General features: G+C 53.5%; 30 non-coding genes across 30 annotated transcripts; all 30 read left to right on the forward strand.

Moving 5' to 3' along the window:
• The first annotated feature begins 82 nt into the window (after positions 1–82).
• On the forward strand, positions 83–154 carry Trnae-cuc (transfer RNA glutamic acid (anticodon CUC)). The gene has a single exon. It is a non-coding gene; the product is annotated as a tRNA-Glu (tRNA).
• Positions 155–529: 375 nt separating this feature from the next.
• Positions 530–601, forward strand: Trnah-gug (transfer RNA histidin (anticodon GUG)). The gene has a single exon. It is a non-coding gene; the product is annotated as a tRNA-His (tRNA).
• Positions 602–1,346: 745 nt separating this feature from the next.
• Trnal-uag (transfer RNA leucine (anticodon UAG)) lies at positions 1,347–1,428 on the forward strand. The gene has a single exon. It is a non-coding gene; the product is annotated as a tRNA-Leu (tRNA).
• An 80-nt stretch (positions 1,429–1,508) lies between these two features.
• Trnal-cag (transfer RNA leucine (anticodon CAG)) lies at positions 1,509–1,590 on the forward strand. Its single transcript has one exon. It is a non-coding gene; the product is annotated as a tRNA-Leu (tRNA).
• A 268-nt stretch (positions 1,591–1,858) lies between these two features.
• On the forward strand, positions 1,859–1,930 carry Trnae-cuc (transfer RNA glutamic acid (anticodon CUC)). The gene has a single exon. It is a non-coding gene; the product is annotated as a tRNA-Glu (tRNA).
• Positions 1,931–2,305: 375 nt separating this feature from the next.
• Positions 2,306–2,377, forward strand: Trnah-gug (transfer RNA histidin (anticodon GUG)). The gene has a single exon. It is a non-coding gene; the product is annotated as a tRNA-His (tRNA).
• Positions 2,378–3,122: 745 nt separating this feature from the next.
• Trnal-uag (transfer RNA leucine (anticodon UAG)) lies at positions 3,123–3,204 on the forward strand. Its single transcript has one exon. It is a non-coding gene; the product is annotated as a tRNA-Leu (tRNA).
• An 80-nt stretch (positions 3,205–3,284) lies between these two features.
• Trnal-cag (transfer RNA leucine (anticodon CAG)) lies at positions 3,285–3,366 on the forward strand. The gene has a single exon. It is a non-coding gene; the product is annotated as a tRNA-Leu (tRNA).
• A 268-nt stretch (positions 3,367–3,634) lies between these two features.
• On the forward strand, positions 3,635–3,706 carry Trnae-cuc (transfer RNA glutamic acid (anticodon CUC)). Its single transcript has one exon. It is a non-coding gene; the product is annotated as a tRNA-Glu (tRNA).
• Positions 3,707–4,081: 375 nt separating this feature from the next.
• Positions 4,082–4,153, forward strand: Trnah-gug (transfer RNA histidin (anticodon GUG)). The gene has a single exon. It is a non-coding gene; the product is annotated as a tRNA-His (tRNA).
• Positions 4,154–4,900: 747 nt separating this feature from the next.
• Positions 4,901–4,982, forward strand: Trnal-uag (transfer RNA leucine (anticodon UAG)). Its single transcript has one exon. It is a non-coding gene; the product is annotated as a tRNA-Leu (tRNA).
• Positions 4,983–5,062: 80 nt separating this feature from the next.
• Trnal-cag (transfer RNA leucine (anticodon CAG)) lies at positions 5,063–5,144 on the forward strand. The gene has a single exon. It is a non-coding gene; the product is annotated as a tRNA-Leu (tRNA).
• A 268-nt stretch (positions 5,145–5,412) lies between these two features.
• Positions 5,413–5,484, forward strand: Trnae-cuc (transfer RNA glutamic acid (anticodon CUC)). The gene has a single exon. It is a non-coding gene; the product is annotated as a tRNA-Glu (tRNA).
• A 375-nt stretch (positions 5,485–5,859) lies between these two features.
• Trnah-gug (transfer RNA histidin (anticodon GUG)) lies at positions 5,860–5,931 on the forward strand. The gene has a single exon. It is a non-coding gene; the product is annotated as a tRNA-His (tRNA).
• A 746-nt stretch (positions 5,932–6,677) lies between these two features.
• Positions 6,678–6,759, forward strand: Trnal-uag (transfer RNA leucine (anticodon UAG)). The gene has a single exon. It is a non-coding gene; the product is annotated as a tRNA-Leu (tRNA).
• Positions 6,760–6,839: 80 nt separating this feature from the next.
• Positions 6,840–6,921, forward strand: Trnal-cag (transfer RNA leucine (anticodon CAG)). Its single transcript has one exon. It is a non-coding gene; the product is annotated as a tRNA-Leu (tRNA).
• A 268-nt stretch (positions 6,922–7,189) lies between these two features.
• On the forward strand, positions 7,190–7,261 carry Trnae-cuc (transfer RNA glutamic acid (anticodon CUC)). The gene has a single exon. It is a non-coding gene; the product is annotated as a tRNA-Glu (tRNA).
• Positions 7,262–7,636: 375 nt separating this feature from the next.
• Positions 7,637–7,708, forward strand: Trnah-gug (transfer RNA histidin (anticodon GUG)). Its single transcript has one exon. It is a non-coding gene; the product is annotated as a tRNA-His (tRNA).
• Positions 7,709–8,454: 746 nt separating this feature from the next.
• Positions 8,455–8,536, forward strand: Trnal-uag (transfer RNA leucine (anticodon UAG)). Its single transcript has one exon. It is a non-coding gene; the product is annotated as a tRNA-Leu (tRNA).
• Positions 8,537–8,616: 80 nt separating this feature from the next.
• On the forward strand, positions 8,617–8,698 carry Trnal-cag (transfer RNA leucine (anticodon CAG)). Its single transcript has one exon. It is a non-coding gene; the product is annotated as a tRNA-Leu (tRNA).
• Positions 8,699–8,966: 268 nt separating this feature from the next.
• On the forward strand, positions 8,967–9,038 carry Trnae-cuc (transfer RNA glutamic acid (anticodon CUC)). Its single transcript has one exon. It is a non-coding gene; the product is annotated as a tRNA-Glu (tRNA).
• A 375-nt stretch (positions 9,039–9,413) lies between these two features.
• Positions 9,414–9,485, forward strand: Trnah-gug (transfer RNA histidin (anticodon GUG)). Its single transcript has one exon. It is a non-coding gene; the product is annotated as a tRNA-His (tRNA).
• A 746-nt stretch (positions 9,486–10,231) lies between these two features.
• Positions 10,232–10,313, forward strand: Trnal-uag (transfer RNA leucine (anticodon UAG)). Its single transcript has one exon. It is a non-coding gene; the product is annotated as a tRNA-Leu (tRNA).
• Positions 10,314–10,393: 80 nt separating this feature from the next.
• Trnal-cag (transfer RNA leucine (anticodon CAG)) lies at positions 10,394–10,475 on the forward strand. Its single transcript has one exon. It is a non-coding gene; the product is annotated as a tRNA-Leu (tRNA).
• Positions 10,476–10,743: 268 nt separating this feature from the next.
• On the forward strand, positions 10,744–10,815 carry Trnae-cuc (transfer RNA glutamic acid (anticodon CUC)). The gene has a single exon. It is a non-coding gene; the product is annotated as a tRNA-Glu (tRNA).
• Positions 10,816–11,190: 375 nt separating this feature from the next.
• Positions 11,191–11,262, forward strand: Trnah-gug (transfer RNA histidin (anticodon GUG)). Its single transcript has one exon. It is a non-coding gene; the product is annotated as a tRNA-His (tRNA).
• A 746-nt stretch (positions 11,263–12,008) lies between these two features.
• Positions 12,009–12,090, forward strand: Trnal-uag (transfer RNA leucine (anticodon UAG)). Its single transcript has one exon. It is a non-coding gene; the product is annotated as a tRNA-Leu (tRNA).
• Positions 12,091–12,170: 80 nt separating this feature from the next.
• On the forward strand, positions 12,171–12,252 carry Trnal-cag (transfer RNA leucine (anticodon CAG)). The gene has a single exon. It is a non-coding gene; the product is annotated as a tRNA-Leu (tRNA).
• Positions 12,253–12,520: 268 nt separating this feature from the next.
• Positions 12,521–12,592, forward strand: Trnae-cuc (transfer RNA glutamic acid (anticodon CUC)). Its single transcript has one exon. It is a non-coding gene; the product is annotated as a tRNA-Glu (tRNA).
• Positions 12,593–12,967: 375 nt separating this feature from the next.
• Trnah-gug (transfer RNA histidin (anticodon GUG)) lies at positions 12,968–13,039 on the forward strand. The gene has a single exon. It is a non-coding gene; the product is annotated as a tRNA-His (tRNA).
• Positions 13,040–13,201: the final 162 nt, after the last annotated feature.

Here is a 13,201-nt window from a genome sequence, read left to right on the forward strand (position 1 = left end):
TGAGAGAGTGGATTTTTTTACAGTTGTCGTCAATTAACCGTGCGTGATTGCTGCGTTCGCTGGAAGAGCACTGCCGTCGTTATCCGGTGTGGTCTAGTGGCTAGGATACCTGGCTCTCACCCAGGAGGCCCGGGTTCGATTCCCGGTACCGGAAATGCGCGTTTTTGTTGCTCCTCTTATGCGACTTGTGTCGACTTTGCTCGACTGACGCTACGCTGACGCGTGCAGAAAGCTACGTTAAGTATGATTCACGGCAACACCCGACGGCGAGAGAGATGCGGCGTGTGTCCACTTGTTGTCGAGCCACGTACCTGTAGCGAAGAGGCTTGGAGCACTGCAAGACATTGCCACGGAGGTGAATGCAGCTAACCACTGTAGTTAGTGTCCTGACAGCGCAGGCGCGTTCATTTGTTTGTATACATGTGATGGAGAACGTGTCTGACACTGCTGTGGCGTGACACTGTGGGCTGGGCTTTGCTGTGTACCACCACTTGCATTCCCGCCAGCTGCTTTGGCGGGCGCCTCCGTGGCCGTGATCGTCTAGTGGTTAGGACATTGCGTTGTGGCCGCAATAACTCAGGTTCGAATCCTGGTCACGGCACTTTTGAAAGTTTTGCCTTGCTGCCGTTGCTATAGAGATAGTGCACGAGTACTCGAAATTACAGTGCTCTCTTGATTTTTCACTCGTGTTCCGCAGGCCGCAGTTTGTACTACCACTTCATCACCAACATGTAATGTCGCCTCCCAGAGCGCGGACGTCCGCTGCTCTCTGCAGTCGAAAAGGGCAGTTGTTTGAAGTGCGATGGATGAGCAACCAGTGCCAGCAGAACAGGAAGCTGTGACGTGCACTGTTTCTACAAATGCTGGGAAAACTGGCGCCCAATGCAGCGCACGTAGCGTGGCCGAGCACTCAAAAATAAAAAAAAAGTAGTGTAGCGGTTATCGCGTCTGCTTCACACGCAGAAGGACCCCCAGTTCGATCCCGGGCGGGAACTGTATTTTCCATCCTATGTCGCATACTACTCCAGTGAGCCACGTCATGTGTGGATCTGCTGCATGGAAAAAAACAACGAAAAAAAGCGCTCTAAGGCACTGGTTTAAGGCACCAGTCTCTTCGTAGGCGTGGGTTCGAATCCAGGAGCTGCTGTCTCCTTAACTACGACAGCTACAGACAAGTGGCGTCGCTCCCATACGGCGGGCACGGCATTTTCTTGTTGTGGATGGCCTAAAGAGACGCTTCCAGTGGGAGAGCAGTGGACATACACGGCACAGCGATTGCCAAGACACTTACATTTCGGAGTGATCTTTGTACTACAAAGGAAACGTTTTGCCGGTTGTGGTCCAACGGTAACGTGGCCGAGCGGTCTAAGGCGCTGGTTTTAGGCACCAGTCTCTTCGGAGGCGTGGGTTCGAATCCCACCGTTGCCAGTTTTTGCGTCTCATTTTTGTGCCGCTGCTGTGTGTTCTCGTGGGGTAGGATGCAGCTCTTGTGACGCGCGTGTTGTGTAGGTAGCGTGGCCGAGCGGTGTAAGGCGCTGGTTTCAGGCACCAGTCTCTTCGGAGGCGTGGGTTCCAATCCCACAGCTGCCAAACGTGTAATGGTTTCCTGTGTCGAAGACGGCTGCACTCATTGCCTGCAAAGAAAACAGCTTCTGCTTCGTGAATTGCCGTAGAACAGTGCGTGGTGCAACGACAGGATTTGTAGGCGCCTTTTTCTCTCATCATTGCTGGCGTTCGTGTCCACGAAATGCGTCCGGAGCACGCCGTTCTATAACGTGAGAGAGTGGATTTTTTTACAGTTGTCGTCAGTTAACCGTGCGTGATTGCTGCGTTCGCTGGAAGAGCACTGCCGTCGTTATCCGGTGTGGTCTAGTGGCTAGGATACCTGGCTCTCACCCAGGAGGCCCGGGTTCGATTCCCGGTACCGGAAATGCGCGTTTTTGTTGCTCCTCTTATGCGACTTGTGTCGACTTTGCTCGACTGACGCTACGCTGACGCGTGCAGAAAGCTACGTTAAGTATGATTCACGGCAACACCCGACGGCGAGAGAGATGCGGCGTGTGTCCACTTGTTGTCGAGCCACGTACCTGTAGCGAAGAGGCTTGGAGGACTGCAAGACATTGCCACGGAGGTGAATGCAGCTAACCACTGTAGTTAGTGTCCTGACAGCGCAGGCGCGTTCATTTGTTTGTATACATGTGATGGAGAACGTGTCTGACACTGCTGTGGCGTGACACTGTGGGCTGGGCTTTGCTGTGTACCACCACTTGCATTCCCGCCAGCTGCTTTGGCGGGCGCCTCCGTGGCCGTGATCGTCTAGTGGTTAGGACATTGCGTTGTGGCCGCAATAACCCAGGTTCGAATCCTGGTCACGGCACTTTTGAAAGTTTTGCCTTGCTGCCGTTGCTATAGAGATAGTGCACGAGTACTCGAAATTACAGTGCTCTCTTGATTTTTCACTCGTGTTCCGCAGGCCGCAGTTTGTACTACCACTTCATCACCAACATGTAATGTCGCCTCCCAGAGCGCGGACGTCCGCTGCTCTCTGCAGTCGAAAAGGGCAGTTGTTTGAAGTGCGATGGATGAGCAACCAGTGCCAGCAGAACAGGAAGCTGTGACGTGCACTGTTTCTACAAATGCTGGGAAAACTGGCGCCCAATGCAGCGCACGTAGCGTGGCCGAGCCCTCGAAAATAAAAAAAAAGTAGTGTAGCGGTTATCGCGTCTGCTTCACACGCAGAAGGACCCCCAGTTCGATCCCGGGCGGGAACTGTATTTTCCATCCTATGTCGCATACTACTCCAGTGAGCCACGTCATGTGTGGATCTGCTGCATGGAAAAAAACAACGAAAAAAAGCGCTCTAAGGCACTGGTTTAAGGCACCAGTCTCTTCGTAGGCGTGGGTTCGAATCCAGGAGCTGCTGTCTCCTTAACTACGACAGCTACAGACAAGTGGCGTCGCTCCCATACGGCGGGCACGGCATTTTCTTGTTGTGGATGGCCTAAAGAGACGCTTCCAGTGGGAGAGCAGTGGACATACACGGCACAGCGATTGCCAAGACACTTACATTTCGGAGTGATCTTTGTACTACAAAGGAAACGTTTTGCCGGTTGTGGTCCAACGGTAACGTGGCCGAGCGGTCTAAGGCGCTGGTTTTAGGCACCAGTCTCTTCGGAGGCGTGGGTTCGAATCCCACCGTTGCCAGTTTTTGCGTCTCATTTTTGTGCCGCTGCTGTGTGTTCTCGTGGGGTAGGATGCAGCTCTTGTGACGCGCGTGTTGTGTAGGTAGCGTGGCCGAGCGGTGTAAGGCGCTGGTTTCAGGCACCAGTCTCTTCGGAGGCGTGGGTTCCAATCCCACAGCTGCCAAACGTGTAATGGTTTCCTGTGTCGAAGACGGCTGCACTCATTGCCTGCAAAGAAAACAGCTTCTGCTTCGTGAATTGCCGTAGAACAGTGCGTGGTGCAACGACAGGATTTGTAGGCGCCTTTTTCTCTCATCATTGCTGGCGTTCGTGTCCACGAAATGCGTCCGGAGCACGCCGTTCTATAACGTGAGAGAGTGGATTTTTTTACAGTTGTCGTCAATTAACCGTGCGTGATTGCTGCGTTCGCTGGAAGAGCACTGCCGTCGTTATCCGGTGTGGTCTAGTGGCTAGGATACCTGGCTCTCACCCAGGAGGCCCGGGTTCGATTCCCGGTACCGGAAATGCGCGTTTTTGTTGCTCCTCTTATGCGACTTGTGTCGACTTTGCTCGACTGACGCTACGCTGACGCGTGCAGAAAGCTACGTTAAGTATGATTCACGGCAACACCCGACGGCGAGAGAGATGCGGCGTGTGTCCACTTGTTGTCGAGCCACGTACCTGTAGCGAAGAGGCTTGGAGCACTGCAAGACATTGCCACGGAGGTGAATGCAGCTAACCACTGTAGTTAGTGTCCTGACAGCGCAGGCGCGTTCATTTGTTTGTATACATGTGATGGAGAACGTGTCTGACACTGCTGTGGCGTGACACTGTGGGCTGGGCTTTGCTGTGTACCACCACTTGCATTCCCGCCAGCTGCTTTGGCGGGCGCCTCCGTGGCCGTGATCGTCTAGTGGTTAGGACATTGCGTTGTGGCCGCAATAACTCAGGTTCGAATCCTGGTCACGGCACTTTTGAAAGTTTTGCCTTGCTGCCGTTGCTATAGAGATAGTGCACGAGTACTCGAAATTACAGTGCTCTCTTGATTTTTCACTCGTGTTCCGCAGGCCGCAGTTTGTACTACCACTTCATCACCAACATGTAATGTCGCCTCCCAGAGCGCGGACGTCCGCTGCTCTCTGCAGTCGAAAAGGGCAGTTGTTTGAAGTGCGATGGATGAGCAACCAGTGCCAGCAGAACAGGAAGCTGTGACGTGCACTGTTTCTACAAATGCTGGGAAAACTGGCGCCCAATGCAGCGCACGTAGCGTGGCCGAGCGCTCAAAAATAAAAAAAAAAGTAGTGTAGCGGTTATCGCGTCTGCTTCACACGCAGAAGGACCCCCAGTTCGATCCCGGGCGGGAACTGTATTTTCCATCCTATGTCGCATACTACTCCAGTGAGCCACGTCATGTGTGGATCTGCTGCATGGAAAAAAAACAACGAAAAAAAGCGCTCTAAGGCACTGGTTTAAGGCACCAGTCTCTTCGTAGGCGTGGGTTCGAATCCAGGAGCTGCTGTCTCCTTAACTACGACAGCTACAGACAAGTGGCGTCGCTCCCATACGGCGGGCACGGCATTTTCTTGTTGTGGATGGCCTAAAGAGACGCTTCCAGTGGGAGAGCAGTGGACATACACGGCACAGCGATTGCCAAGACACTTACATTTCGGAGTGATCTTTGTACTACAAAGGAAACGTTTTGCCGGTCGTGGTCCAACGGTAACGTGGCCGAGCGGTCTAAGGCGCTGGTTTTAGGCACCAGTCTCTTCGGAGGCGTGGGTTCGAATCCCACCGTTGCCAGTTTTTGCGTCTCATTTTTGTGCCGCTGCTGTGTGTTCTCGTGGGGTAGGATGCAGCTCTTGTGACGCGCGTGTTGTGTAGGTAGCGTGGCCGAGCGGTGTAAGGCGCTGGTTTCAGGCACCAGTCTCTTCGGAGGCGTGGGTTCCAATCCCACAGCTGCCAAACGTGTAATGGTTTCCTGTGTCGAAGACGGCTGCACTCATTGCCTGCAAAGAAAACAGCTTCTGCTTCGTGAATTGCCGTAGAACAGTGCGTGGTGCAACGACAGGATTTGTAGGCGCCTTTTGCTCTCATCATTGCTGGCGTTCGTGTCCACGAAATGCGTCCGGAGCACGCCGTTCTATAACGTGAGAGAGTGGATTTTTTTACAGTTGTCGTCAGTTAACCGTGCGTGATTGCTGCGTTCGCTGGAAGAGCACTGCCGTCGTTATCCGGTGTGGTCTAGTGGCTAGGATACCTGGCTCTCACCCAGGAGGCCCGGGTTCGATTCCCGGTACCGGAAATGCGCGTTTTTGATGCTCCTCTTATGCGACTTGTCTCGACTTTGCTCGACTGACGCTACGCTGACGCGTGCAGAAAGCTACGTTAAGTATGATTCACGGCAACACCCGACGGCGAGAGAGATGCGGCGTGTGTCCACTTGTTGTCGAGCCACGTACCTGTAGCGAAGAGGCTTGGAGGACTGCAAGACATTGCCACGGAGGTGAATGCAGCTAACCACTGTAGTTAGTGTCCTGACAGCGCAGGCGCGTTCATTTGTTTGTATACATGTGATGGAGAACGTGTCTGACACTGCTGTGGCGTGACACTGTGGGCTGGGCTTTGCTGTGTACCACCACTTGCATTCCCGCCAGCTGCATTGGCGGGCGCCTCCGTGGCCGTGATCGTCTAGTGGTTAGGACATTGCGTTGTGGCCGCAATAACCCAGGTTCGAATCCTGGTCACGGCACTTTTGAAAGTTTTGCCTTGCTGCCGTTGCTATAGAGATAGTGCACGAGTACTCGAAATTACAGTGCTCTCTTGATTTTTCACTCGTGTTCCGCAGGCCGCAGTTTGTACTACCACTTCATCACCAACATGTAATGTCGCCTCCCAGAGCGCGGACGTCCGCTGCTCTCTGCAGTCGAAAAGGGCAGTTGTTTGAAGTGCGATGGATGAGCAACCAGTGCCAGCAGAACAGGAAGCTGTGACGTGCACTGTTTCTACAAATGCTGGGAAAACTGGCGCCCAATGCAGCGCACGTAGCGTGGCCGAGCACTCAAAAATAAAAAAAAAGTAGTGTAGCGGTTATCGCGTCTGCTTCACACGCAGAAGGACCCCCAGTTCGATCCCGGGCGGGAACTGTATTTTCCATCCTATGTCGCATACTACTCCAGTGAGCCACGTCATGTGTGGATCTGCTGCATGGAAAAAAAACTACGAAAAAAAGCGCTCTAAGGCACTGGTTTAAGGCACCAGTCTCTTCGTAGGCGTGGGTTCGAATCCAGGAGCTGCTGTCTCCTTAACTACGACAGCTACAGACAAGTGGCGTCGCTGCCATACGGCGGGCACGGCATTTTCTTGTTGTGGATGGCCTAAAGAGACGCTTCCAGTGGGAGAGCAGTGGACATACACGGCACAGCGATTGCCAAGACACTTACATTTCGGAGTGATCTTTGTACTACAAAGGAAACGTTTTGCCGGTTGTGGTCCAACGGTAACGTGGCCGAGCGGTCTAAGGCGCTGGTTTTAGGCACCAGTCTCTTCGGAGGCGTGGGTTCGAATCCCACCGTTGCCAGTTTTTGCGTCTCATTTTTGTGCCGCTGCTGTGTGTTCTCGTGGGGTAGGATGCAGCTCTTGTGACGCGCGTGTTGTGTAGGTAGCGTGGCCGAGCGGTGTAAGGCGCTGGTTTCAGGCACCAGTCTCTTCGGAGGCGTGGGTTCCAATCCCACAGCTGCCAAACGTGTAATGGTTTCCTGTGTCGAAGACGGCTGCACTCATTGCCTGCAAAGAAAACAGCTTCTGCTTCGTGAATTGCCGTAGAACAGTGCGTGGTGCAACGACAGGATTTGTAGGCGCCTTTTTCTCTCATCATTGCTGGCGTTCGTGTCCACGAAATGCGTCCGGAGCACGCCGTTCTATAACGTGAGAGAGTGGATTTTTTTACAGTTGTCGTCAGTTAACCGTGCGTGATTGCTGCGTTCGCTGGAAGAGCACTGCCGTCGTTATCCGGTGTGGTCTAGTGGCTAGGATACCTGGCTCTCACCCAGGAGGCCCGGGTTCGATTCCCGGTACCGGAAATGCGCGTTTTTGTTGCTCCTCTTATGCGACTTGTGTCGACTTTGCTCGACTGACGCTACGCTGACGCGTGCAGAAAGCTACGTTAAGTATGATTCACGGCAACACCCGACGGCGAGAGAGATGCGGCGTGTGTCCACTTGTTGTCGAGCCACGTACCTGTAGCGAAGAGGCTTGGAGGACTGCAAGACATTGCCACGGAGGTGAATGCAGCTAACCACTGTAGTTAGTGTCCTGACAGCGCAGGCGCGTTCATTTGTTTGTATACATGTGATGGAGAACGTGTCTGACACTGCTGTGGCGTGACACTGTGGGCTGGGCTTTGCTGTGTACCACCACTTGCATTCCCGCCAGCTGCTTTGGCGGGCGCCTCCGTGGCCGTGATCGTCTAGTGGTTAGGACATTGCGTTGTGGCCGCAATAACCCAGGTTCGAATCCTGGTCACGGCACTTTTGAAAGTTTTGCCTTGCTGCCGTTGCTATAGAGATAGTGCACGAGTACTCGAAATTACAGTGCTCTCTTGATTTTTCACTCGTGTTCCGCAGGCCGCAGTTTGTACTACCACTTCATCACCAACATGTAATGTCGCCTCCCAGAGCGCGGACGTCCGCTGCTCTCTGCAGTCGAAAAGGGCAGTTGTTTGAAGTGCGATGGATGAGCAACCAGTGCCAGCAGAACAGGAAGCTGTGACGTGCACTGTTTCTACAAATGCTGGGAAAACTGGCGCCCAATGCAGCGCACGTAGCGTGGCCGAGCGCTCAAAAATAAAAAAAAAGTAGTGTAGCGGTTATCGCGTCTGCTTCACACGCAGAAGGACCCCCAGTTCGATCCCGGGCGGGAACTGTATTTTCCATCCTATGTCGCATACTACTCCAGTGAGCCACGTCATGTGTGGATCTGCTGCATGGAAAAAAAACAACGAAAAAAAGCGCTCTAAGGCACTGGTTTAAGGCACCAGTCTCTTCGTAGGCGTGGGTTCGAATCCAGGAGCTGCTGTCTCCTTAACTACGACAGCTACAGACAAGTGGCGTCGCTCCCATACGGCGGGCACGGCATTTTCTTGTTGTGGATGGCCTAAAGAGACGCTTCCAGTGGGAGAGCAGTGGACATACACGGCACAGCGATTGCCAAGACACTTACATTTCGGAGTGATCTTTGTACTACAAAGGAAACGTTTTGCCGGTTGTGGTCCAACGGTAACGTGGCCGAGCGGTCTAAGGCGCTGGTTTTAGGCACCAGTCTCTTCGGAGGCGTGGGTTCGAATCCCACCGTTGCCAGTTTTTGCGTCTCATTTTTGTGCCGCTGCTGTGTGTTCTCGTGGGGTAGGATGCAGCTCTTGTGACGCGCGTGTTGTGTAGGTAGCGTGGCCGAGCGGTGTAAGGCGCTGGTTTCAGGCACCAGTCTCTTCGGAGGCGTGGGTTCCAATCCCACAGCTGCCAAACGTGTAATGGTTTCCTGTGTCGAAGACGGCTGCACTCATTGCCTGCAAAGAAAACAGCTTCTGCTTCGTGAATTGCCGTAGAACAGTGCGTGGTGCAACGACAGGATTTGTAGGCGCCTTTTTCTCTCATCATTGCTGGCGTTCGTGTCCACGAAATGCGTCCGGAGCACGCCGTTCTATAACGTGAGAGAGTGGATTTTTTTACAGTTGTCGTCAGTTAACCGTGCGTGATTGCTGCGTTCGCTGGAAGAGCACTGCCGTCGTTATCCGGTGTGGTCTAGTGGCTAGGATACCTGGCTCTCACCCAGGAGGCCCGGGTTCGATTCCCGGTACCGGAAATGCGCGTTTTTGTTGCTCCTCTTATGCGACTTGTGTCGACTTTGCTCGACTGACGCTACGCTGACGCGTGCAGAAAGCTACGTTAAGTATGATTCACGGCAACACCCGACGGCGAGAGAGATGCGGCGTGTGTCCACTTGTTGTCGAGCCACGTACCTGTAGCGAAGAGGCTTGGAGGACTGCAAGACATTGCCACGGAGGTGAATGCAGCTAACCACTGTAGTTAGTGTCCTGACAGCGCAGGCGCGTTCATTTGTTTGTATACATGTGATGGAGAACGTGTCTGACACTGCTGTGGCGTGACACTGTGGGCTGGGCTTTGCTGTGTACCACCACTTGCATTCCCGCCAGCTGCATTGGCGGGCGCCTCCGTGGCCGTGATCGTCTAGTGGTTAGGACATTGCGTTGTGGCCGCAATAACCCAGGTTCGAATCCTGGTCACGGCACTTTTGAAAGTTTTGCCTTGCTGCCGTTGCTATAGAGATAGTGCACGAGTACTCGAAATTACAGTGCTCTCTTGATTTTTCACTCGTGTTCCGCAGGCCGCAGTTTGTACTACCACTTCATCACCAACATGTAATGTCGCCTCCCAGAGCGCGGACGTCCGCTGCTCTCTGCAGTCGAAAAGGGCAGTTGTTTGAAGTGCGATGGATGAGCAACCAGTGCCAGCAGAACAGGAAGCTGTGACGTGCACTGTTTCTACAAATGCTGGGAAAACTGGCGCCCAATGCAGCGCACGTAGCGTGGCCGAGCACTCAAAAATAAAAAAAAAGTAGTGTAGCGGTTATCGCGTCTGCTTCACACGCAGAAGGACCCCCAGTTCGATCCCGGGCGGGAACTGTATTTTCCATCCTATGTCGCATACTACTCCAGTGAGCCACGTCATGTGTGGATCTGCTGCATGAAAAAAAAACAACGAAAAAAAGCGCTCTAAGGCACTGGTTTAAGGCACCAGTCTCTTCGTAGGCGTGGGTTCGAATCCAGGAGCTGCTGTCTCCTTAACTACGACAGCTACAGACAAGTGGCGTCGCTGCCATACGGCGGGCACGGCATTTTCTTGTTGTGGATGGCCTAAAGAGACGCTTCCAGTGGGAGAGCAGTGGACATACACGGCACAGCGATTGCCAAGACACTTACATTTCGGAGTGATCTTTGTACTACAAAGGAAACGTTTTGCCGGTTGTGGTCCAACGGTAACGTGGCCGAGCGGTCTAAGGCGCTGGTTTTAGGCACCAGTCTCTTCGGAGGCGTGGGTTCGAATCCCACCGTTGCCAGTTTTTGCGTCTCATTTTTGTGCCGCTGCTGTGTGTTCTCGTGGGGTAGGATGCAGCTCTTGTGACGCGCGTGTTGTGTAGGTAGCGTGGCCGAGCGGTGTAAGGCGCTGGTTTCAGGCACCAGTCTCTTCGGAGGCGTGGGTTCCAATCCCACAGCTGCCAAACGTGTAATGGTTTCCTGTGTCGAAGACGGCTGCACTCATTGCCTGCAAAGAAAACAGCTTCTGCTTCGTGAATTGCCGTAGAACAGTGCGTGGTGCAACGACAGGATTTGTAGGCGCCTTTTTCTCTCATCATTGCTGGCGTTCGTGTCCACGAAATGCGTCCGGAGCACGCCGTTCTATAACGTGAGAGAGTGGATTTTTTTACAGTTGTCGTCAGTTAACCGTGCGTGATTGCTGCGTTCGCTGGAAGAGCACTGCCGTCGTTATCCGGTGTGGTCTAGTGGCTAGGATACCTGGCTCTCACCCAGGAGGCCCGGGTTCGATTCCCGGTACCGGAAATGCGCGTTTTTGTTGCTCCTCTTATGCGACTTGTGTCGACTTTGCTCGACTGACGCTACGCTGACGCGTGCAGAAAGCTACGTTAAGTATGATTCACGGCAACACCCGACGGCGAGAGAGATGCGGCGTGTGTCCACTTGTTGTCGAGCCACGTACCTGTAGCGAAGAGGCTTGGAGGACTGCAAGACATTGCCACGGAGGTGAATGCAGCTAACCACTGTAGTTAGTGTCCTGACAGCGCAGGCGCGTTCATTTGTTTGTATACATGTGATGGAGAACGTGTCTGACACTGCTGTGGCGTGACACTGTGGGCTGGGCTTTGCTGTGTACCACCACTTGCATTCCCGCCAGCTGCTTTGGCGGGCGCCTCCGTGGCCGTGATCGTCTAGTGGTTAGGACATTGCGTTGTGGCCGCAATAACCCAGGTTCGAATCCTGGTCACGGCACTTTTGAAAGTTTTGCCTTGCTGCCGTTGCTATAGAGATAGTGCACGAGTACTCGAAATTACAGTGCTCTCTTGATTTTTCACTCGTGTTCCGCAGGCCGCAGTTTGTACTACCACTTCATCACCAACATGTAATGTCGCCTCCCAGAGCGCGGACGTCCGCTGCTCTCTGCAGTCGAAAAGGGCAGTTGTTTGAAGTGCGATGGATGAGCAACCAGTGCCAGCAGAACAGGAAGCTGTGACGTGCACTGTTTCTACAAATGCTGGGAAAACTGGCGCCCAATGCAGCGCACGTAGCGTGGCCGAGCGCTCAAAAATAAAAAAAAAGTAGTGTAGCGGTTATCGCGTCTGCTTCACACGCAGAAGGACCCCCAGTTCGATCCCGGGCGGGAACTGTATTTTCCATCCTATGTCGCATACTACTCCAGTGAGCCACGTCATGTGTGGATCTGCTGCATGGAAAAAAAACAACGAAAAAAAGCGCTCTAAGGCACTGGTTTAAGGCACCAGTCTCTTCGTAGGCGTGGGTTCGAATCCAGGAGCTGCTGTCTCCTTAACTACGACAGCTACAGACAAGTGGCGTCGCTGCCATACGGCGGGCACGGCATTTTCTTGTTGTGGATGGCCTAAAGAGACGCTTCCAGTGGGAGAGCAGTGGACATACACGGCACAGCGATTGCCAAGACACTTACATTTCGGAGTGATCTTTGTACTACAAAGGAAACGTTTTGCCGGTTGTGGTCCAACGGTAACGTGGCCGAGCGGTCTAAGGCGCTGGTTTTAGGCACCAGTCTCTTCGGAGGCGTGGGTTCGAATCCCACCGTTGCCAGTTTTTGCGTCTCATTTTTGTGCCGCTGCTGTGTGTTCTCGTGGGGTAGGATGCAGCTCTTGTGACGCGCGTGTTGTGTAGGTAGCGTGGCCGAGCGGTGTAAGGCGCTGGTTTCAGGCACCAGTCTCTTCGGAGGCGTGGGTTCCAATCCCACAGCTGCCAAACGTGTAATGGTTTCCTGTGTCGAAGACGGCTGCACTCATTGCCTGCAAAGAAAACAGCTTCTGCTTCGTGAATTGCCGTAGAACAGTGCGTGGTGCAACGACAGGATTTGTAGGCGCCTTTTTCTCTCATCATTGCTGGCGTTCGTGTCCACGAAATGCGTCCGGAGCACGCCGTTCTATAACGTGAGAGAGTGGATTTTTTTACAGTTGTCGTCAGTTAACCGTGCGTGATTGCTGCGTTCGCTGGAAGAGCACTGCCGTCGTTATCCGGTGTGGTCTAGTGGCTAGGATACCTGGCTCTCACCCAGGAGGCCCGGGTTCGATTCCCGGTACCGGAAATGCGCGTTTTTGTTGCTCCTCTTATGCGACTTGTGTCGACTTTGCTCGACTGACGCTACGCTGACGCGTGCAGAAAGCTACGTTAAGTATGATTCACGGCAACACCCGACGGCGAGAGAGATGCGGCGTGTGTCCACTTGTTGTCGAGCCACGTACCTGTAGCGAAGAGGCTTGGAGCACTGCAAGACATTGCCACGGAGGTGAATGCAGCTAACCACTGTAGTTAGTGTCCTGACAGCGCAGGCGCGTTCATTTGTTTGTATACATGTGATGGAGAACGTGTCTGACACTGCTGTGGCGTGACACTGTGGGCTGGGCTTTGCTGTGTACCACCACTTGCATTCCCGCCAGCTGCTTTGGCGGGCGCCTCCGTGGCCGTGATCGTCTAGTGGTTAGGACATTGCGTTGTGGCCGCAATAACCCAGGTTCGAATCCTGGTCACGGCACTTTTGAAAGTTTTGCCTTGCTGCCGTTGCTATAGAGATAGTGCACGAGTACTCGAAATTACAGTGCTCTCTTGATTTTTCACTCGTGTTCCGCAGGCCGCAGTTTGTCCTACCACTTCATCACCAACATGTAATGTCGCCTCCCAGAGCGCGGACGTCCGC

The sequence above is a fragment of the Schistocerca cancellata genome, unplaced genomic scaffold (assembly GCF_023864275.1).
Source record: "Schistocerca cancellata isolate TAMUIC-IGC-003103 unplaced genomic scaffold, iqSchCanc2.1 HiC_scaffold_423, whole genome shotgun sequence".
Taxonomy (NCBI): domain Eukaryota; kingdom Metazoa; phylum Arthropoda; class Insecta; order Orthoptera; family Acrididae; genus Schistocerca; species Schistocerca cancellata.